Source organism: Choloepus didactylus, chromosome 7, assembly GCF_015220235.1.
Source record: "Choloepus didactylus isolate mChoDid1 chromosome 7, mChoDid1.pri, whole genome shotgun sequence".
Taxonomy (NCBI): domain Eukaryota; kingdom Metazoa; phylum Chordata; class Mammalia; order Pilosa; family Megalonychidae; genus Choloepus; species Choloepus didactylus.
The window spans coordinates 87,021,726-87,047,191 of NC_051313.1; the positions used below are offsets into that span (position 1 = coordinate 87,021,726).

The 25,466-nt window shown below is 33.0% G+C and overlaps 2 pseudogenes; one reads left to right on the forward strand and one right to left on the reverse strand.

Annotated features, from left to right (window-relative positions):
- Positions 1-4,004: 4,004 nt before the first annotated feature.
- On the forward strand, positions 4,005-4,570 carry LOC119540932 (annotated as a pseudogene).
- Positions 4,571-9,265: 4,695 nt separating this feature from the next.
- On the reverse strand, positions 9,266-13,493 carry LOC119540646 (annotated as a pseudogene).
- Positions 13,494-25,466: the final 11,973 nt, after the last annotated feature.

A 25,466-nucleotide genomic window follows, 5' to 3' on the forward strand; every position in this document is an offset into this window, starting at 1 on the left:
ACACAATAAAAAATAACAATTGTATATTGGCTACTGGATGTGTTAACATGAGAAATTTCATCTGATAGCCCTCCAATATATTGGTACTAAGAAGAAAGGTACAATGACACTAGGGAAGGAACCACAAAATATTTACTTGATTATAATAAGCTTATTAAGTTATATTGTGATATATTTCAATAAAAGAGGAAAATATATATGAATAAAATTGAATTTAGCACAAAGTGAAAGGAAGGGCTATTTATAGAGGATGTTTTCTATCTCCTCAGTTACTTAAAAGATGGAATGATAGAGAGCCAAGAAACAAAGTATATTCATTGTTTCTCTAAATTTCTGGGGTATTTATTATTCGTTTCTATTATTTGACATTTATCATACATTGCCTTAATCTCTAAAATGTGATAGATGATACTTGATAACACAATAGATGATGATTCAACATAAATAGAAAGATTGATATCTGTTTCTCATCTGGATGAAAATATTTCTGGGAGCAGAAACTTTGTAGCTTAGTAGCTATCTTAATGTTTTACATATAGGGCCAAAATTCCTTTGCTGATGATAGCGCTACAATGTAAGATAATATGGAAATATTAATGACACAAAATTGATATCTAATGTATTGGAACACATAATTGAAAGTATAAGAATTCATGCTACATGAACCTAAATCCTTGAAAGACAAATAAATAGAAAACAATAGTGAAGTTCTTAACCATTTATACTGCAGGGATTAAGATTAGACTAAGGGAAATACTACAGTAATGATAAAAGTAGATTATATATATGTATACATATATATATAATCAACATATAATAAAAATACCTGATATGTATCAGAGATTCTATAAATAGAAAATATAAAATAATTCATGCTCTTCTTATGATCTATGCTTTACAAAGCAATGAAATACATAATAATTACATTTGTGAAGATAAGTAATAAGGATAGATGTCAATAAGTTTGTATTAAGCAAAATTCTTATTCTTATATTGCCCCAAGATTACCACCCTCTGTTGTACGTATCCTGTGTAATTCCTTCCCTTTGAATACAAGGCTAAATCTTTAACTATGACAACTGATAACTCCCATGGTTAGGTTCCCAATCAGTTGACTTTAAATTAAAGAGAGCCTAGGTGGGCCGGACTTAATCAGCTGAGCCTTTAAAAGAAGATGGAGTCAGAGAGGCACACTCCTGCTGGCCTGGAAGAAAGCAAGCATCTATATTTTGAACTGCTTATCAGAACTCTGTGACAAGGAGTTTCTAGGAGCTGAGAGTTCCCCTGTCAACAGCCGGCAAGAAAATGAGGACCTTAGTCCTACAGCACAAGGTAATATATTCTGCCAAGAAACTGAGTAAGCTTGGAAGAGGACCCTGAACCTCAGAAGGGATCACAGCCCCGCAGCCTTCTAATACCCTGAGCAAAGGACAAAGCAAACCTATGCTCAGGTGCCTCATACATAGAAAAGGTGAGAACAAATTTTTTGGCTTCTAGCCACATGTGTGTGGTAGTTTTTTACATAGCAATAGCAAATGAATACAAAGCCCTTGACAACAATTGAAAGTCATAGGTGAGTAATTGTCAGATAACTTGCACAAAATAATTGCAGGGGAGGAAGTATTAGGTAAGATAAGACATGATATAATTTTAGTCAAAACACCCATTGTAGACAATTCATGGAAATGATGTTTCCTATTATTATCAGTTTATTGGTTTAAAGAGAGTATAATAAATGACATTTGGAGAACTAAGTTTATGCTGAGATTTTGAAGAGTCATTATCTATTGAAAGGATAAAAATTGAGGAGAAGGTGGATGGGAATCTGAAGTTTGGAGACAAGAGTTGGTTTGCTTCAGAGGTGGCTGGTGAACATCATTCCAGAGATTGAAGCAAAAGCACAGAATTAGGAAAATCTCCCTTAGACTATATTCATTGGAAAGAAAGTCAGAGGAGAAGAAAAAGAGGAAGACTTTAAAGAAGCAGAAGAAGGATAAATGAACAAAGAAACATCATTTGATCTCAAATGTCAAATCTTATGATTAGCTTAACATTGAATTCCCTCAGCAAACAACATTTTAATGTAACCTTGGAATGTCATCATTGTTGTTGAAAATTTATCTGATTCTTTGTTTAAAAATCATATACATCTCTTTAGTACATATAGCCTTATATCTTTGTAATATTCTGTCATTTGCAAAATAACCTCATTTTAATTTTCACATTCACCCTGAGAAGTAAAGCATGCATTTTTATTATCAGTTTACATGCTTGGGGCTTAGAGAAGCTAATAAATGTAGTTTTTGAGAATTCTAAATCTCAGTTGCAGTCATAAATTAATAAACATTTCATTTAATGTTCTGGTATTAACTACAACAAGGAATCAAGGAAGAAAATCAGATTTACTTAAGAGATAATTTGATCATATATAAAACACTGAGTTTGAGGAAGAAAATACAGCAAATCACAGAGTTTATAGTTTATATTAGTTTTAAAAATATTAAAGCCTGTTAAAACTTCAAACACACACTTCTACACTTACAATGCAAAAGAAGACTTTCAGTAGATCACATCTAAAATAATGACCTGGAAAAAAAGAGCATTTGGCCAGCAAATTTATCTGCATATTAAGTTTGTAAGAAAATTTTGATATTTAAGTTTAAGCTGTATGTGACTGAAAACTGATATAATTGATTAATCTTTGTGTTACTCATGGTCCTTTATATAATTATTAGAATAAATTATCGAAAATAAGACAGAGACAGGCTTTTGGTTGAGGATCATGGAATTGAAAAAACATTGCTCCAGTAATAAAATAAGGAAACTTCTCTTGCTCATTTTATTCCCCTGGACCTTGTCATATTTTTCCCCCTCTGAGAAAGTATTAGTCATTTCACTCATTTAATGTTTGAAACAATTTTAAGTCTTACTGGCAGAGAGGTGAAAATTTCTATTGTTATATAATAAACCGCAAAATGAAATGAGTAGAGCAACAATATTTGAACACCTCTCTCAGTTTTTGAGGTTGAATGGGTCTAGCACAGTGGGCAATTCTTCCATGTAACTCTGGCTAAAGTAAGGTGGGGTCTCCACTGGGCTGGAACATGCAAGGCAGGTCACTTGCATGTCTCTTTTCTTGGAAGGGATGGCGGAAGGCCTTGAAGGCCTGGGCTAAGCAGGGATTCTAGAATGGCTAAGCCTCACTCTCTCTTCATGTAGTTTTTGGGCATATACCCTCTCCTTGTAGTCTCCCACATGATGTCTCCAGGGTAGCCAGTCTTTTCATGTCAGAGGCCAGGGCACCCAAAAGTGAAAAGCAGGAGCTTCCAGGTGTCTTCCAGGCTATGTCCCAGAACCGAAGCAGCAGCATCTCTACTACCTTCTATTAGTTAAAACAGTCCAAGTGGGAGCACAGATACAAAGGGAGAGCAAATAAACTTCACCACTCAATAGGAGGAGTGACTGTTAGAGTAACAGAATTTCCAGCCATCTTTAATCCACCACACATGTGAACAATTATTTTTGAAAGAAAGAAAGAAAAAATTTCTGAATGCTAGGACTATACAGAGCAACTATAAATAATGCATAGATTTCTTGGGGCCAATGCTTTCTATGTCTATTAATATGTACAATTAGACAACTTAAATTCTATAACATTTGATGAATAATTTTATTGCTACTAAAAACCATCAAAGACACTGGTGAATCATACACGTTTGGTTACTTTCTTCCTTAAACAGGATTCTGAACAGCTTGCATGAATATAAAATCCCAATAACCTAATATGAATATATCATTTCATTTACATGAATAAGTACCAGTGAGATACTTAGTATAATTGCATCTATAGAAGATGCAAGTGGTTGTCTGTTTCTTATTCATTTAATTGAATATCTCTATTTTGATATTATTCTTCCCCAAGGAATAAGTCATCTTTAAAAGGTAAAGGAACAGGGCTCACTGTCCCCTAGCACCGCCTGGACAACACACCCATCACCAGCACCATGAAGTTACGGACTTCAGAGCACGTCTTTGACCACCCGTGGGAAACTGTCACAACAGTTGCAATACAGAAATATCCAAACCCTATAATTCCAAGTGTGGTGGAAGTTGATGTATTGGATAGACATATAGACTCCTCTGGAATGTTGCACAGCTGCAGACTTCTCAGCACACTTTGTGAAATCTCTTATTGGTGCAACAAGAACCAACACATGTACAGGAACATTTGATAGTTGATTCTATAGAGAGAACAATGGAACTAAAATCTACTAATATTTCATTTACAAATATGGTTTCTGTAGGTGAAAGACATATATACAAACCACATTCTCAAGCCCCAGAAAAAACTGTTTTGACTCAAGGAGCCATAATCACCGTGAAAGGAGTCAGCCTGAGAAGTTACCTGGGTGGACTGATGGCAAGTACGATTTCTTCAAATGCCAATAAAGGCTGAGAAGCAATAGAATGGGTAATGCATAAATTAAAATCTGAAGCTGAAGGATTTATAGCTTCAGCAAGAGGAAGCATGGGGACACCAATGGCGGCGGCAGCATTTGTAGAGAAATGAAAATGAAAATTGGCATACGGTATTGGATTCCCAGGACCTTCCAACCTGGCAATATATTTATTTCTTATTTTTTAAAAATACAGCTGTATTTTAGGTAGACTTCTTTGTAATAAGCTGGAGAAAAGGTATGTGGCTTTTGATGAAAACAAATAGTTGCAGGGCTTTTAGGTAAAAGGGACCACCTGAAATTTGTGTTATTTGAAATGAGCATCTAATTTTAAGGTTTCTATTATTTATGTTAAAATTTTACAATTTTTGGAAAAGTGTTTTGAAATTTGTATTGGCATACTGAATCTCCTTAAGACAGAATGTTAAAGTTTGTCATGCATTGTAACTCTACATGGCTTTGGACTAACCCAAGAACAAAGCAGAGCCACCTTTTTACATCTGCACATGATTGCCTGACTGCATTAAACTTAACAGCTTTCATGAAGTAACTCACTTTAAAAGGAGAAATTATAACTTTTAAAAGCATGTTAATATGTATTAAAAAAAAAAAAAAACTTGCTCTGCTCTAAACCACAATTAAAAACCACAATGTTTAGATTTGGTACTAAAACAATATTTTTGGAGTGAAAATTATCACTAAAGTAACATATGACTCCAACAAAAATATAATTTTACTGTAGTAAAAGAGTACTGTATTGATTTGCCAAATTCTGTAACTTAGTAAAGGTATTATCTTCCTTGGATTTGTACTTCTAAAAGTTTTTATGATTAGTATGCTGCACTGTGAGCTGGTTATATTAACTGAAAAAATAAAGTCATTACCTGAATTTTGCTGCACTCTAAACTTAAACAGAACAGCTGTTCACATCTTTTAACATCTCACATTTGCCTAACTTTTAAATTTCCATGTGTCAAAATCATGGTTCTGTAATTGCTAAAGCATGATATGTCAGGTTATTTGAATATAATTACTTTTTGAAGTAATTGTGACCACAAAATGTCTCTTTTACATGAAGAACCGTACATCTTTTGAAATTACTCAATGTCTTGATCTGAAGTATAATTCCCAGGTACTTGATGTTTCTAATAACATGGTGTCACTACAGGGTGTGGAGGGTGGTGGGGAAGATAAAAGAATAAGAGAAAAAAATGGATTGACCTAAACTAATCACTAAGTGAATTTCATTGCTGCTTTTGTTTGTGGTAAATCCTTATTCGGGAGTCGAACAGAGAGCTGCAACTGAAAAACAATCTATTAAATGTATTTTGTTTTATATTTTGTAGCAGATAATTATTGAGCACTGAATTATATCTTTAATACTTATTTGTTGCATACAGAGTGTTTTTGTTAAAGGGTGATTAGCTCTTGCCTTTATTTTACGATGTTTTATGTACAAATGATAAACATCCAGTCAGCTTTCCTATAAGAGACACCATTTAATGTATGTACATAAACCACAGAAATAGTGTATCAAACTATTTAAAAATTAGGGTTTTTTTTCTACTGAAAATATTATTTTGCTTAAGACTTCTTAGGACATTTATAAAAGCACATTAAATCCATAAGGTTTCTGATAATTTTTTGTAATCAGAGATGGTTCTTGCAACTGAATTAACATTTCTGGTCACCAACATTGCTAAATTTTTGATATTTGGTAAAAAGTTGTCTTGTATAATTCCTGTAAATTATAATCGTTCTGAGAAAAGTGTAATGCCCTAATGATAATAGATTTCTAAACAAACAAACAAACAAAAAAGTTAAAGGAACATAGACTTTGAAAATAGATTAAAGAATGTAGCATCAGTATAAACTGAGAGCAGGTATATCTTCATTTCTGGGTCTCTATGCCAAGCAGAGTTCCTAAACTATAATAAAGTTTCAAGAACTATCTGCTGAATTGATATGAAATAATAATTATGGTTTAAAAGCAACTTAGAGAAAAAGCAGTAGCTGTTAAGACAGGTAGAGTCAGACAGGCAGGAGTCAAAGATTAGTTTGGCCATCTTGGAGCTGTATAACCTTGATGATTTCACCTGAAAGTCTGTGCTAGATTGCAGCTGTTCCCTTAAAATTTTGAGGACCTCAATGGACCATGATGACATTACCAAATTTATGTCACCTTATGAAAACTCTTTTAGCCTAGCCTGTTAGGATTTCACTGGTGAAATCTCTTCCTTTATCATTGCCCAGTAAAGTAGCTGATCAGTTTATTTGGAATGATAAAATTTGATGTTTATGTAGATAGTATAAAAGAAAAAAACTAAGGAGGCCAAGTAGAACCTAATAGCTAAAAATATGATGCCTTATTTTTATATGACCTACACAATAAGGGTAATCATTCCTGCATAATTCATTTTTTCTTCAGAGCAAGGCTTAATAGGAAAGGATCATTTTTGTCACCATTGTAGCAAGGAGGAAACTTTGCCCAAAGAAATTTAGGGAGCTTTTTTGAAATGTCAATAAAATTGTGAAATTAATATTCCATTTTAAATGATAGGACTTCAAATTGAATAATTATTGCCGAACAATGATCTTACTAACCAAAATCGGCAGATGAGGGCTGATTTAGTTTCTTAGGGCTGTCAAAACAAATTGCCACAGACTAGGTGGCCTAAAACAACAGAAATTTATTCTTAATGGTTTTGGAGGCTAGAGGTCCAAAATTAAGGTGTTGAAAGTGTCATGCTTCTCCAGGGAAGAATCTGTTTCATTTCTCTCCCTAGCATCTAGCACTTGTAAGCAATCCTTGGCATCCCTTAACTTTTAGACGTATCACTCTAAGCTCAGCCTCCATATTCATCTATTCATTACATACATTAAAAAGAAAACCCTGATCAGGTTTTCAGATTAGCTGAATTTATGTTTTGTGTACACACCCTGAGCAATTAACAATGTTCAGGGAATTGTGATCTGAAAGAAGATGCTGCCCCTATACAAATCATGCAGTATCTTTATATAAGAATTTGGAGCTGTTATATGATTGAGAGAACAATAAATGGTCACTATACTCATTTTTCACATGGCTTGACATTATACCTCAGATCTAACTCCACATGACTATTCAAATCAAACGCATACTAAATACTGAGTAGTCTCTTTTTCATTATGCTTTATGTAAGATAGTAAGAAGTGATTGATCCAATTTCCCTTACCAGATACCTACACAGCCTCATAGCTGCTTGGCATGGGGAATGGTTCCCAAAAGGCTAGGGGATAAACTTTAATTAGTGCCTATGCCATCACAGACCTCAGGATACAGGATGTATGAGACTAGATCCTGAATAATATATTTTAATTAAATAATTTATAAAATTGTATTGAACTGTTTAATTTTTTCCATAAGTTGCCATAAAAAGTATATGGGCAAAACTTCAAGTAGTACACATAGGAAAGCAAATTCTATAAAGAACCAAAACAGTGCAGTGATATATAAATATCTCTGATGATCTGGTTCTAATATGTAGAGAAAAGCATGACTACACACCAGCAAAATCTCCATGAAATCTATTTCTTTCAAGCAAAGATATGTTAATAATTAATAGCATGGATTTTAATATTATATTTTTTCTGAAGAATCTAGATTACTGCAATTTTATTTTTATTGTTTATGGCAGAGTCATACACTTTGACTGTTATTTAAGCAGTGATGATTGTATCTTCTACATAGATGCATTTGAATGGTTATCTTACTCATAGTTTCCATAGTTTGCTTATAATATCAGGATATAATTGAGGCCCAATTTGCCATTCCAAAAAAATGGCTTTAGGAAGTTTAGTCAGAAAGTTTGTTAAATCGGATTCTCCCCTTGCCCATAATCATTGCAATATAATTTATAAAATCAATGAATTGAAAACCCATAGCATTACAATTTTAAGTAATTCTATTCCTGCTGTATTATTCAAGGTAAACCAGTTGTGATATATAAGCTTAAATAGCCACCTGCTATAGGCTACAAGTTATTGTTAAAGCAAATAAGTTGGCCTTGGAGTTCACCATCAAGACAGGAATTTTTTAACCATAAATCAGATAGCAGGGCTAATTAAAATGACTTTTAATCCTGTTTTAACTAGTACAAACTGTTATCAATCCTATAATTAGACATACTCCTGAGCAATCCTACACGTCTTATTTTTAGTAGGTGCTCTAAGAAAATCTTTTATATGGTATAGATTTACTGCATTGTATTTTGGTCCAACCCCTATTGTTAGCACAAATGTCAACCCACAGTCATGTTTATAGGGTAAAATTGTATAACAGCTCTGTATACTAAAATATCATTAATAATGTAATTTCTAAGAATCAAAATATTATTAATAATGCAGTCTCTAAAAATCAAAATATCAGCTGCTGACTTTGCTTTTATGATGCATATTAAGATCTTCTTATAATGCAACAATGCCACATTATAATGCCAGTAGGCACTGAGGTGGGAGTTTAGTCCAAACAGCAAAGATTCATTTTCATGAGACATGCAGGGGCGAATTTTCAATCCATAAACTATTTCTATCATTCAGTGAAGGTTGTTATTGTTGTTGGTATAATCATGAGAACTTTTTTTGTTCGAGTAAAAGCATTTCTTACCATTAGATTGGTTGTGCATTGCAAAATAGTTTCAATAACTGCCAAGGGCATGGCAGACACTTCCAGTATGATCATACAATAATGGCTGCCTTGATTACGCTTCAACACAAAACTTAACACACTTTTAGACAGTGTCTTAACAGACTCTCTTTTACTTTCCTCATTAGCTAACCAGACATGGCTCATCACTGCTGGACTCTACCTCTCCTTCGTCACAACCTTTGTCAAATAGCTGCATGTTCTTTTTCTCCCCAGGGGAGTAGTATTGTAAAAGGAAGCCATGTCATCTTGTTTTTCCACTTCTTTTAGCTGACTCCCATCTTTTTGAAATTCATGAAATGCTTCTTTCACCAGTTTGTCTAGGTATACGTTGTCTTGAAATTCTAGCTCAGGGTTATTTTTCCGGTACAATGGATTCAACCATTAGCAGCTCCACGATCTATCTGTACTTTGGCTGGTCAGTATTTCCCAATATGTCTTCAACAAGAAGAGAGGAATCCATCTCATATATGGTCATATCTGACAGGGTTGGCTGCTGTGGCAAATGCTTCCCAGCTACAATGATAACATTGGGCTTATGCTCCAGGATCTACCACACTCAGTCATAGAACCCAGCAGGAGTTCTATTCAAAGACCCATCAATCTGATGCCTGTTCATCCAACATCTTCCATTCTGTTGAGGCTGGAAAATACCCAACACAATTTTAACAGCCGATATAAGTCTATGGCTGGCTTGTCTCCACCATGGATCTGTAGCTTGTACTTCATGGCATGAATGATCCACCCAATTCATATTTTCAGCATGCCACTAAGGATTATTAGAGATGATCCAGACAATATGGATGACCAGTACTTGCTGGATGACTGTTTCTCTCTCATCGTTGGTGTTACACTTATAATAGGTAATGTTCTTAATCACTCTCAGAGACAAAGGGTTAGAGATAACTTCTTCATGCACAAAGGTACCCAGAGTTAACTGTTTCTCTGCACTAACATGTTAGTAATGAATGGGGCCAGGCTGTCCACTACTTTAGTTAAAAGACTTGCTGTATGGTACACAACTGACCAAAGCTTTTTGCTGCCAGCTCTTCTATAGACTCTCACAATGTGATCAGAAATGATACCTTCCTTTGTGATGAAATTGGGGCCTTTTCTTTTGAGCAATATACCCAGCAGGATGAGTTGGCTAACCAGACAATGGCAGTCATTCAGTTTTTGAAGAATTTGATGGGCAGGTTTGTTTTTCCAGTCAGTAATGGCAATATCCAGCTGCTGTTCCAGCTCAGGAGCATTGAGGGTACTGCTTTGTCTTTTGACATTTGAATATTTGGGAAGTTCTAGTTCCCTGAAATTCTTAAATTCTGGAAGTTCTTCTGTATCACTGATTCATAGGAAGGCGAGTTGCTCTGCTACAGCTCCAGATATTAGTGTCTGTAGACAATCAACATGAATTTTGACTTCTCCAACCATTCTTTTTTTAAAGGCTGCCAGCATATATGATATGGGGTTGAACTAACTACCTCATATATTGTCTTCCCAGATGAGAACAAGGAAAAGTGGGCATCCATGCATTTTCCAGTATTGCTTAATGAACTGTAGGACATGCTTTATGTCATCTATCAGGAATAAGATATCCTGAGGAATGTAGAAATCACTTAGGTCTAATATGATGGGATAACAAACCACAGTCTTTCCTAAAATGCAATATGATGTAGCAAGGCAACTAATGGGCCTCTCTGGTCTTCCAGAGATTCCTAACTTTTCACTGATACCCAAGTGGAAATAAACTTTCATGAATTCCTGCTGAGGCCATATTTGAATAAGTTGCACCTGTTGAGGAATTTGAGTTTTAATACCATATATGTTGAGAAAAACTTGAAGGTGTTGGCTTCCTGCTACAAATGCTACATGAACTACCAAATCATTTTTCCAGTGGGCCCTGATTGGAAAACCTCATGCTAATGTTATGTTGATTTTGTAGTGAGACATAGTACTGGACCAGATCATATCTTTAGGACTGATTAATACTTTTACCATGCGTTTTGCTATGATATAAAGAACTTGTCTCCAAAGAAATAATTTTCCGTCATGGCCACAATTACTAGGAAATCACTTTTGACTAAGAAGGTTTCTTTTTTCATATTTGACCAAGTCAGCTAGCACACTGTGGTCTGATGAAGTACCGGAGTCAGAAGATCCTGGTACTCCTTTACTTCTTTGAGATTACCTCTAAAACTCCATCATTTATCATGTAAAGGAAAAATATGGGAAATTCATATTCAGTGCCATCAAACACTTAATTTCCACTGCTTTGCAGTTGTGTCTGTTGGGATAGTCCAATGATTTATACACATCTCTTAAGAAACACTTAAATCCATATTTTCCTTTTAATTTTCTAACCACTTTATCAAATGTCTGGCTAAACAGAGCTTCATCATCTAGGGCTAATGCATTATAACCAATACAGTGGAGCAGGGTAGCAACTGTGTTGTGAGATCATGATTCTTCAGGTAACAATGAGCACAGTGTTTGCCTGTTGGACTGTGAGCATTGAGATCCGCAAATATAACTGACCAAGAATAGCCCTGGTTGCCAAAGAGTTTGAATCCCTTAATGCTTCTAGAGCTGCTTTTGCTAAGATAACAGAGCTTCAATGTAGTTCTGTGCTACCATTATTATATTGGCTTCCTGGTTCCCAGACACCAAAGTCAGACACAGGTAAACTCTTTCTTCATGCAATACAAGGTTTCGAATGAAGGAGACCTCATCGGTGTTGTAGATAACTTGGAGTCCTGAGGAAATCATTACCACAAGATAAAGGAGATAGAGTGGCACTCTGTTTATCTGAAAATGACCACATTCCTCATAGGAGAGAAGTTCATCTCTGATGTGCTAATTGAATATAGAGTGAAGACATGTTGTTGGGCATAGATCATGCTTAAACTGTTGGACCTTATCCACCTGACGCATATAGCAGTAGGAATTCCTCTCAACATTTTATAGCTGAGTGCTCCAGCTCATGGGTTGTTCCCTTGTCATCAGTTTGTAATGAATTGCCTTGTAACAGAAACCTTTTTTATCAGGCTTATCTACCTATTCAAAGTTATCTTCTATTTTATCAGTGATAATATTGTTCAGAAGACACTACTTTTCCCCCAAAACACTCTGATGTTATACACAGTTATTTCTGTGAAGGAAACTTTCCAATCCTGAGTAGTTAAGAAAAGATTTCAGTGAGAAGTTATTGATTGAGCTAAGTCTTAAGGAAGGGCAAGTACAAAGATTTTTGGAAGAAACGCACAAATCAGGGAAAGAGAACAGCCTCTGACCAAATTAGGGAAAGAAGAGAAAATCTAATTTGAAGAATAAAAAATAGGTCTATATGATTATATATATATATTTATATATTTATGTTATATAATATATAATAATAAGCAGTAGCTTAACTATAGCTGGAGAGGTGTACAAGTGAAATAGTATTCTGAGTTTTCATTAAATATTCTCAGCTAACATAGAAAATGCCACAGAGGACAGCAGCAAGTCATACCATTTAATAATAACTAAAAGCTGGAAGAATATAAAATTAATATGGTATTTCTAGGTACTATTTATATAAGAAATACAGTAGTTATTTAATAAAAATACTATAAAAAGTAAATAAGCAGCACACCTGAAAGTATATACAGTTAATAATTTTTGAGTGTTCGTTATGCACCAGAACACTATTGCAGACAATTTTCATGTAACATTTCATTTAATACAACAAAATTAGGTAGATCTAATTGTAATCTGATTTTTCAGAAGATACTGAAGCATAAATAGTGCAACTATTCTATCAAAGATCACATGGAAAATTAATTAAGAGCTCCAGAATTTGAACTGGGACAGACTGCTTAAAGAGCCTGTATTTTTCAAAACTTCTACTGTCTTCATGCATTATATGCATATACTCACTTTATAAGACATCACTAGAAAGAGAATTTTACTCATTTTTTACTTAAAATCAGAGACAGTATGCCCATGATGATTTTAAAAAAAATCTGTCTTAGATTCCCATTACCGTCATTTTTCCTGTTCTTTCTTCTTTTCCTCCTTTTTTCCCTACAACTCAGAAATTCCAATGAAACCCATTTTCATTTCCAATATCTAGATGCAGATTTTGGCATAGGAATTCTAGGAATGAAAGATTCACATCAATTGTCAGCTACCAAGGCAATACTTAGTTTTCGAAGTCTGTATCAGATATCACCTGAAACTTGAAAGGCCATATTCTGGTTTGCTCAGTAGAAGATTGCCTGCATGTTCTTATCATACTCAGGATCACATCCTATGCAGCTGGAGTAGACAGATGAGATTGAATTGAAGCTTCCTTGGAAGTTACCTAGAGACATGTGCCCATTGACCCATCAGTAGTCACCTCAGATGCTAGAGGCACATTAATTTTCAAACTCTCCTCACACTATGCTTCTGCAGAATGGCAAATCTGTTTCTTATTATGAGACACTTTGCCTTAGAATGCATTTATTAAATTTTAGGCTAATGTAGCTTCTTTATAAATTTTAAATGAAATCTCCCACATTCAGAACATGCTTTCAGTGATTGTTCTTTTTATAAAGAAATATCTTAAACAATGGCACGAATCTCATTTCAAACAATTTTGAGGACCTAAATTCAGTTTCTATGATTAGAAAAATGCTCACAAAGTCTCCCAATACCATGTCCTTTGTGAGTTCAATTAATTTACTGTTTACCATGTCTAAATGATTGTTAGCAAGTATATAAAACAAAATAAGGCCTAAGAAAAAGTTCTGTACCACTTGGCTGCACACATCAGTCTTGGCCTGTGCACTGCCATTTATTACCCTTTATTGTTACAGATGCCACAGATACTTTTTCAATTCATGCAATGCATCTGTTGGAAATTAATGTAAGTGCATTTTAAATTGGAAAAGGATAGAATTTTATGTAAGAAGCACTTCAGAGGAAATTTAAACATAAGCTTGTTTTTTTCATAAAATGTCACTTAAAGAGAAAGTTCCCAAAGTTTATTTTACAAAAAAAAAAAAAGAATTTAAGAGTTTGTATTGCTTTCTTCATTTGAGAACAGTTGTATTTACTATAAAGGTTACATTATATCATTCTATCATTTAGCAGTAAACAATCACAGCCATATGCCATGGACGTGCTAGTTTTTGGAATGGGAGGGGAAAAATGCAGAGTCCCTGACCTGAAGTTACTTAGATATTCCTGCAAAAAGAAAACCAACCAAACAAAAAACAGACAAGACAAAAACAGATGAGCAAAAAGAAGATTATAATAATCTGTAAGGTTGGAGGAGGACATCAAAATATTTCTCACTTTGCACTCATTTGGAGTAATTTCCATATTTACAGTATAGAATGATACTCAGTTTTCCCCAAGTCATTGATTTAAAGTATGTATTTCCTGACAATGAGGAATTTAGTCTTATAAAAAATGTTTTTGCCCTTAAAACAAAATATCCCTTTTTCCATGTTTAATTAGTCCTAAAACTCTAGCCAAATGCAGCATAATGACAGCGTTGATCCTGTGAGGATCTCCTAGTACATTTTCCCATCCACAAGTACAAGCTGCATTGTGATGGAGGCAATCTTTCACAAACTCACTAATGTAACTGTTTTCTGGAAATATTTACCCCAATTTTTCCCTTTCTTTCAATGCTGGAAAATATTTTAAATTCAAAACTAGCACTTTTATGACACAGTTACGGTGGGGTTTAATGAACAAATAATCATGTAAACATATGTATTCAGCATTACGTAGATAAACTACATAAAGTCAATGAGACTATCTGGACATCTGAAGTTCCTCCCCCAAATCCATTCATTCTACTTCCAATTATTTTTTTCCTGTTTTCTGTTTGAGAATTCAAGATATTGGTGATGGGTGTTTCTATATTCAGCTTCTTAGTACATCAAATAAATTGGAACTTAGAAATAAAAATAATGTCCTCTTTTTATATTTTTTTGTGAAGAAATTATTATTTATTAAATCATTCTGCTATAATATTATTTTTCCTTTTTCCCTACCAAGTTTCTCTTTTTTGGAGACATAGTTGCTGCCCATCCCCTTTTTACTTCTCTGTTGAATTTCTACTTCTCTGCTCTTTCAATGTCTTATATAATAAAAATTCATATGTTATAGTTCTTTATTGCATATAGTTCTATACTTATCCATAAGTAGAATTTGGTTGCTTATTAAGAAAAAAGGAAGTTGTTTCAAGAAATTGTCTTTTACTTTTGGGGGGTCTGGTTTAGACCACCCATTGCCTAAAACCATTTCCAGAATGGCTGGAAAGAAATTTTCTACAATTTGATAGTGGGAAATCCTCTCTGTAAAAGTTCCAGGGAGGGAAAAGTTTTGTATTTCGTTCACTCAGGTCAGTAATGCTAGTGCAGAAGGGGACTATCAGTAAAAACTAGAAAGGTAGCAAGGGATGAGAATATGGAGTCTGTGGCTTTTACTCTAGGATGATAAACTATTGGAATTGAGCAGCAAAATGAGATATTTAGGGGTGTGTGTGTGTGTATACAAATACACTATTTTGTTTTGTTTTGAAATCACTCTAACTGCTCTGCTGAGAATCAACTTTTAAGGGGATGAGAATGGAAACAGAGAAACCAGTCAGAAGATATTGTAACAATTGTGGCAGATGATGATGGGTACTGTCTAAATTTCATGAAACCATGAATAAATGAATATGTTTGAATGGAGACAGGAAAATCAAATTTCAAAACACTGAAGTGGAAAACAGCCCTCAATATTTTAAGGAGTAGTTTTGGGGCAATGATAAGAAAGAACAAAAGAAATCAAATTTGCTAAATGGCTACTAATTACCAGGAGTTTCATGTCCTTAATTATCTCAGTCTATTCATGAAGAAGTATTGATTGCCATTATTTTAAAGGAGGATGAAACTGATTCAGAGGTTAGATAAATGATCTTGGATAAAAATGCTTGTAAGTTGCTGAGATTTGTTTCAGAACATAGTCTGATAGTAATATTCCTTCCATAGCCCATAGTGGCAAATATATGAATGTAAATCTTACCCTCAAAAATTATACATAGGGTTAAAGCATAATACAATGAAGAAGGAAAATGGGCTTAGATGAATTCATGGGTGATTGCTCTGGAGTAGTTTTTAATGGACTTACAGTAATACATGTATGGGATCCATTGTCAAGCAATGACTGGGAACAATGCAGTGAATTATTATGTGGTTTGATTCCCTGTGTCACTTCTTAACATATTAATGGAAGATGAAGTCACATTTTGGTAGGACTGTTTTAGTTTCTGGAGGTCCCAGTGAGGAAGCCCCATCATGCTTGAGCCAAGTAGTCAGGCAGACATATGTGCCTAATTAATTTTCCTGGCAGAGGGAGTTCTTTTACTTGTAGTAAGAAGACAGGTCTATCCTCTCCATTTTAATTTGGGTGTTGAAAAAATAATCTCATGAAGTTATTGTAGACAGTTGATATATGATTACAGATTGCCATTTAAAAAGTATTAGCAAATAGATTTATTGGAAAATACACTTTATGCACATTTCTACACTTCAATCTTCATTTTATTAGTTTTACTTTATTGCACAAAAAGATAGAAAAGTGCTTAAACATTTTTTCTTGAGTTTTTTTCTTTTTTTAGCCATTTTCACTGACTCAATGTTTGAAAACAAACTAAAATTTCTGATCTTTCCCCTATTTTCATCAAAATTATTACTATTTGCAACAATTTTAGAAGTCTTCTTAAATATCTAAAATGGTAATTTGGGGAGTTCTTATATCTTGTATGACATACTGATTTTCCCTAAAGAATGTTTTTCTTTTTTGCTTTTGGCCTAATTTTATAGGTATTTTAATAGGTAGATATGTATAATTAAACACCTTTAAATATATCTTTCTTCCTTAAAATAGAATGCATATTTTGGAGTAAAATAACATTACTAACAAAGAATTCTGAAGAGTGAAAAAGAACAGAAATAAGTTTTTAAAAGTCATAAAAGCCATAGTTCTGAAGGGGGCTTTCTAGCTACCATGACTCTTCATATCCAATACTGTGATTTTTTGTTTAACCTGTGACCATTTATAAAATTTATTTAATAGTTATCCCATGTTATACAACCATTTCTTTATTATGTTTTTAAAGATCCAGAAGAAAGAGACTGTTACAATTTCAGTGGTAAGAAGACAGATCTATCCTCTCTGTTTTAATTATATAGATCATACAATACAGCATATGTTCTCAAGCACATGATTGCAAACATTACGTAAAATCATGAAGCCAGAATTTTGACATTATATCTTTTCCCCATCCTTATAAACCTTGAACTAAATATAAATTATTGAATTATCTGACAGTAGCAACAGTAACACATTTGTTTTGTACATAACTAAATATAAAATAAAGCATCTAAAAGGTATGTGTGTGTGTGTGTGTGTGTGTGTGAGTATGTATTTCCACTACCCACATACATCTCTGTGTATTTTGAGAAATTTCTATCCAATTTCCTTCCTATAGGAAAATAAAAGTTTTCCTTTGACACCAAATGTTCTTTGAAAACTATATAACAAACAAATACTATGAATAATATAACCAGCCTACTATAGAAAACATTTAACTAGTTGTTTCATAGGATTGAAGTTTTCAGATGACTTTTGTGTTTAAATTTGAGTAAATTATTTTTATTTTGCGCTAACAAAGTAAATTTGGATAATTGAACAAACTAATGTTATTACTTTAAATGAAATTAATGAATTAAAAGGAATAAATATTTTTAAGTCTTTTAAACTTGATCACAAAGCACTTCATAAAAGAATTACACCTATATCAGAAGTGGAGAAGATAGTCCATTTCACAGACTTTTGCCAATATTGCATATTAAATTTTTAAGGATTTTCAGTTTTTTAGTTACTCTTAAAAATTTTTTATTTATTTTATTAGTAGTTAACTTAAATTCCTTATACATTTATTGGACATTCATTGGAGCTGATTTTGCTGCCCATGTACTTTTCCCAGACTTCTGTGAAAATGGGCATTTTCTTTTTCTTAATGATTTCTATGAACTCTTTATACAAAAATCATATTAACTTGTCATTTATTTTTCTAATATTTTTCTTAGAATCATTATTTACTTTCTAATGTTGCATGATGTTTCTCTACACCAAAACTTCAAACTTCTGTGATGCAATTATTTATTGTATTTTTTTACAGCTTTTATAGTTAGTAACCATTTTTGTTTGAATATTATATATAACAAAGTAAGCTTCTCATATTATCTTAATTTTTATTTTATATTTAAATCCCTTAAATATTTGGAAGTTCTTTTGTCTTATCTTCAAGGTAAAATTGTTAAGTATTTTAGATTATTTATTTTTTTTAGTTATCTAGTTGCATTATAATACATGTTCCTCCATTTTCCATCTGATTTGAAGTGTCTTCTCTTTCATATTTCTAAAGTATCTTTAAATGTTCAGGTATTTCTGGGATTTCTATTGCATTTTTTTTGTTTGTTTTTGTTTTAATAAAAATGGTTCCTGGGCAATTTTTTATTGGAAGGTGATTAGAAGAGGGTAAGGTGTATTTTATAAATTCTTGAGCCTAATCACCCTTTTTCCAACTGACATGTTAAACTGTCAGAGAATGAATTGAATCACAACTCTCTATTAAACAGTGTAACTGCCAAACTACAGGAACTGTACTTGAAATGCACACACAAAAAAATAAGCATTGAGGAGATTCTGAAGTGTGCATTGCTCCTTTTCCCTGGTAGGATGGTTTTACCAATTTACAATCTGTATGTCTAAGAAAGAATTCCATCACTTTACTTTCTAATCTCTTACCTATTACTATGCATAATCTGAAGAAGTTAAATGATTTCTCATTAAAACTACCACATAAAGTGTCTTCATCAGAGAAGAAAATTTCAGAAGTGACAAGAAATATCAAAATCAAAGCATCCAGTAGTCCTCTAAATTAACTCTTTACTTTAAAATTTTAAACAGTGACAACTTCTCTTATTTTATCTGCCCATCAATTTTGGTAAATTAGGGAAGAACAAATAATTACCAGTTGAATTGAGGTTGCATTACACCGTATCTTCTAAAAAGACTGATAAAATTGCTTTAAGCCAATCAAGTCCACAGAGCTAGTGGTCTGAGGAAGTAGTAAGAATAAGTATTATTCTCCCGTGCCATGCTAGCCACCTGGAAGAAAACAAAAGTAACATACAAAGGAAGCTTTAACATTTTTGGCAAGTAGAGGTTGTTAATGATGTTAAATGACTCATGGACATGTTTCTCCATGTGTGTAAATAAGGGGAGGACTTTTGGTATAAGCATGTACTTATATCAAACTTCATGAATCTCATAATTTCAAAATGTTTGGAAAATCTTTGTCAAGAGAAAGATATGATTACAAATTGAGACTAATATTTCAGATTTAACCCTGGAGGATTTACAAATAAAATGTGTGATGCTGAAATTGCCCAGTGTGTTTTTCATTCTTTCAGGAAAAATCCTAAATCTAAATAACTAAAGGGATTTTTCCATTCAAAATGCCAACTATTCCTCCCTCAAATAATGCAGTCAATTTGCAAACTATATATCCAAGAAGCAACTCACAATAAGGACTTACAAGGACTACTTGGAATTACCTTAAACCAAAATGTTCTTGTTTCACATTTTCCTGTCTCTGTTTTCATCCAAAGGATTAAATGCTGGCTAAAGGAATATGAGTAAAAGTGTTTTGTCCAACTTCCAGATGATATATATATAGATCTCAAAAATATATTAGTACATATATTCAGTTATTCAATTCTAGCCATTCAGAAGAGACTTCCTGGAGATAAACCTTTCCCAACCCTTGAATATTCACATTCTATGCTCAAAGACTTAGTATGATATAAATAAATTGACATACAAAATACATTACAAAAATTTAGTATTTTGAGAATTAATCATTATAATGGTGCAACTAATGTACTAGTTATAATGCACAGCATGTTTGTTATAAGAACTGTTAGCTTTTCTCTTAAAAATACAGAGTCAAACCAAAAAACAAAACCAATCCCCTTATCAAAAGAATGATTCTTTTATCATTCTTTACTGCTAAAGTCATATAAGCAAAAGCAGGGTTGCATCACAAAAGCAAAAGGCAAGAGCACATTTAGCTTATGTCTCTCTACTCTAAATTTTTTTTCATCATATTCTTTATTGTGGAATATAACATATATACATAGAAGTGATAACTTTCCAAAGTGCAATTTAACAAGTTGTTAGGAAATTTCAAAGAATGTTATGGGTTACAGTTCCACAGTTTCAGTTATTTCCTTATTGTGAAATATAACATATTTGCAAAAAAAGTGATAACTCTCAAAGTATGATTTAGTAAGAAGTTATATAGGAAATTTCCAAAAATGGTATGAGTTACAGTACCATAGTTTTAGTTATTTCCTTATTGTGAAATATAACATATATGCAGAAAGGTGATAACTTTTAAATTAAAATTTATCAAGTAGCTGTAGAGCAAATTTCAAAGAATGCCCTGGGTTACAGTTCCACCATTTTAGTTCTTTCCTAAACTATTCTAATACCTTAGCAACCAAGAAAAAGAAAATTATATAGAGATTCAGTATTCATAATCCTTTGTTAAATTACATCTTGTCTGTTGCTACCCCTTCCTCTAGTTTAATCACTTTCCTGATCTTTAGGGATATCTGGGCAGTGACCGCCCTAGCTTGTTCATGTTGAAAAGATGTGTTGAGATTATGGGAAAAGGGGACGCATCTGGCTGATGTTCTTGAAGAGACTATTGCCTCTGGGTTTTAGGACTTAGCTGACATAGGAGCTCTCTGGAGGATTAAGTTTCTGGAGAATACAATTTGTGAATGAAACTTTTTATAGAGTCTTGGATAGGGATCCAAATATTCTTTACGATTTTCAAGAATACTGTTGACTTGGGCTTATCATACTGTGGCCATTTGGCTTATCATACTGTGGCCGAAGCTTGCATAGGAGTAACCTTCAGGATAGCCTCTCAACTCTATTTCAAATCTCTTGGCCACTGAAAACTTATTTTGTTGCCTTTCTTTCCCCCCCTGTGGTCAAAAAAAAAAAAAAAGGCACTCTCAACCCCCCAAGGCTCTTTCCCAGAATCCGTATCCCACATCACTAGGGAGACTCATTCACCTGGGGGATCCTGTCCCATGTCAGGAGGGCATGTGATGAATTTATTTTCAGAATTGGGTTTACAGAGAGAAAGTCCAAATTTGAGCAACGAAAGGTTCTCTGGAGGTGACTCCAGGGCATAACTATATCCTCCCCTTTACAACCATAAGTTTTACAAGAGCAAGCTCCAAGATCTAGGGCTTGACTTACAAAGTAGAGGATGCCTAAGTTCACATGGCATATATTCTGTCCACGATAATCCATCCACATCTCACATTATCATCACTTGGTTGTATAATCCTCATCATTCTCCATTTTAAACAATTCTCATGACCGAAGACACTCCATAGCTCTTTTCAGCCGTAATTTGTCACTAGTATTTGTGTGGTACTAATAAGGTTTTCCTGTTAATTATAGTTCCTAGTATAAAATATGATATTTTTGCAATGCAGATGATATTTTTAAAAGGAAGCACTCATCCTTCTCCTACCATTTCCTGCAGGCTGGGGCATTTTTGTGGTGGTGATGAACCAGCTTTGAACTTGGGGATGAGAACAAACATAGGTTAGAGCAATAAGAAACATGGATCTATATTTCTAAAGGACCTTGTAAAATAAATTGATCTTGCCGCCATAAATTGCCTCAAAGTTTAGACTATTAGATGAAAAAGAAATGAACTATCTTCTATTATTTAGTCTCAATTAAAGCAGTTGAATGAAATCTTAACTGTTGTAATTGTTTCCCATTATTTTTTCTATCACAGAAAAATGTTTTAATTCCCTTTCTTGTATATGTCCCCACCTTTTTTGTGTACTTGTACTAGTAGTTCTTGTGGTAAATACACAGAAGTGAAAATGCCAAGTAAAAATATATGCAGTATTAAGATTTCTTAATAGGATAATTAAATTTCTCTCTAAAATGTCTTAACTAATTTAAATTACTTTATTCATTAGTGTGTTTGAATATGCATTTCCTCACAGTATTCTAGCATTTGATATTAACAATTCCATTTTATAGCTTCATGTGGCAAAATTCCGTGTTAAGGGTGGCATTTTCCAAATATAAATATAATTTAAATATTTGTGGCACATTATCATTGCTGTTTTCAGCCAATATTAATTTTTGTTAGACCTGCATATTTCTATTTCTATTCCTATGAATTCATTTCTTTATTTCTAATCTTTCATCTGGAATGATTTACATTTGCCTAAAGTTTCCTTTAGTATTGATTTTTATGTGTCATTTTTTCTTACATTCTGTTTGTCCAAAAATTGGATATTTCACCTTAATTTTCAAAAGGATATTTGTGTTGGGTATAAAATACTGGTTCATTGGCTGTTTTCTTTAACACTTTAAATGTGCCATATGTAGTATTCTAACTTCTATTTTTTTTCCATCATCCATTGTCCAACAAGTTGATTTCAGTTATCACTGTGTCAACTATTAAGTTGACTTTTAGCTCCAAATTTATGCTACATGTGATGTTGGATATTAGATTCTGCAAATTACATTTCTGCTTTTCTAGCCAGCTCCACATTAACCTCTGCTAATAAAGGTGATAGAGAGAAGCTAAAAGGGTGAAGGAGGAAGAGGGGTCTTACTTCTGTTTGCTTACAAAGGAATTCCTGTTAGTGTGAGGTTGCACCTACTAATTGGATAAATGTCTTTGCCATATTTTATCTTTCTAGAAATATTGTTTATAAGATTAAGTTTTCAAAAAACTTCTGTTTGCTTACAAAGGAATTCCTGTTAGTGTGAGGTTGCACCTACTAATTGGATAAATGTCTTTGCCATATTTTATCTTTCTAGAAATATTGTTTATAAGATTAAGTTTTCAAAAAACATATTTATAATTTTGATATTCCCTTTAACAATGTAACAATTTTTGTCCATATTTTATTCATTCTCCACACCATTTTAATTGTTTTTACCTTTGTGCAAATAAAATATAATTTATCTAACCAATTCCCTATTATTAAACTTTCAGGTTTCTTTGAGTACTTATATTACCTTAAATATAATATTTATCTACCAGATAATATTTACTTACTTTATGTCAAATATTCAGTTAAGCATTTTATATGTATCATCTTTGCTAAGATACAAAATCCTTGAGTAGTAATCATTGCTTTTCCTTTTACTGATGATGAACTTGATATTCTGAGACTTTAGATGATTTAACTTAAGTTCACACTCCAGGTAATTGTTTGTTTATCTTTTGTTAATTTATACCAAAACTGAACTATTTTATAACATTTATATAAAATAATTATTTGGCATAGCTATTCTTTGCTCTTTGCCTGCCTGATTCCTTATTTTATTGTTTTGATTTTCCAGTATACATTTGCCATATTTCTCATATTTGAGCTACTTAAAGGTAAATTTGGATTTGAATCTGATAGGATGGGAAATTTGCAAGTGCTACCGTCCAACATTTTGTGACCATGCGCAAACTCAAAATGAAGCCAACACATGGAGAAGAGCACAACAGAGGCAAGACGAAATGAACGTAGCCCTAATGATGTTGCTTGAGCCCAGAATTCAGTAATGCCCGAATCTTACATCTGCCTAAAACTCTTTATTTTTTAATAGGCTATTAGTAATCAACTTCTTATTGAGTTTTTTTGTTTAAGCCATTCAATACACTAAGTACTTCACCTAATAAAATAATTTAGAATCCTAGAAACAGCCCTGTGAAGTAGATGTTAGCGTTACTTCCATTTAAGAGTGAAGGAAATTAAGGCCTAGACTGGTTATATAACTTGTAGTATGTCAGAATCCAGGTAAATGGTGGAGTCATGATTGGAATTTAGGCAATCAGAATCTACAGCACAGGAATACTCTCCTTTTTCTGAGCAAATGTGATTTGCATTTCTGGCCTTGAAATTTCCGTGAATATAGTCAGTGATTATCACTACCTTATTTTATAATCTATTTTACTGTTTTGGGATACTCTATTCTAATTCATATTACTTTTAAAAAGCAATAAACATTAAAACAGCTCTTTTGTCTAGCCTTTTATATTCAATTCATTGTTTTTTTAATTTGTTAATTGTTCATGGTACAAAATACATTGAAGATTGGGAAAAACTGGAAGTTAATATGGGAAGTAGTTATATTCCTCACTGTCAGTAAGTTTTGTGGAATAGCATTCCTTGGATATTGTATGTCTGTTATAAATAATGACTGTCCTGAAATCCATCCTACACAAAATGAGCATATAAACTAGGCCTTAAAAATGTAGCTAGCTGTGCTCAGGACCTGTTTGGACATAAAATGAGTTGAAAATTGTTGACAATGATGTACTATTTCAAAAATACATTGTGATTTCTTTTAGCTTTTTCTGTCTTTGCACTGTTTTTATCAAGTTATAGTTAATAATTGTAGGAATTATGAAGAAAATATTTTAGATTGGCCAAAGGTTATTTTTGGTAGACAGAACCTAATGCACTGAAACTATTTTCAAGATGTGAAATTAAATATATATATATGTGTATACTTAAAGTACAATCATAGCTAAATTTTTAACTTAAACCTTTGAAAATATGAAGGAATAAAATATGCAATCTGGATGGAATGCAGGAAAAACATTTTCTTGTGCGGTAAGAGTGCAATGTAACTATAATTCACATTGTGAAAAAGGATAGCATTGTCCTGCCGCAGAAATAAGACTCCATGTTTTTTGATAGGACCTATAAAAACTTACATTATTCTGTTCTAAACTGAACCATTTAGAAAAACTGTTACTGCAGAATCACATTTTTCTATAAGCATTTAAATCTTGTATATCCCAGGATACTATTATTGAAAACAAGAAAATATACTAATTGAAGATCAACAAGGGTTGAGTTGACTATATTCTCATAAACTAAAGAAGACAATCAATATGATAATTAGAGCATGTTAATTACAACAGCAACAAAAAAATTGCAAATGATATACAGCAGGAAATTAACAGCAGTTACTGCTCAATATTGCATGACTTTTCCATTAAGAATAATATGAGAAGTTGTTAAATTATAGAAAATGAGAATAATGAGGCTAGAATATTAAAGAGCTTTCGGTTTCCGGTCTGACTGGGGAAGGAATCATTAGTAATGATTCTGAGCAAGTGCTATATCCTGTGTGGATTCAGCAAGCTTGCTGAGTACAATGGGGAAATC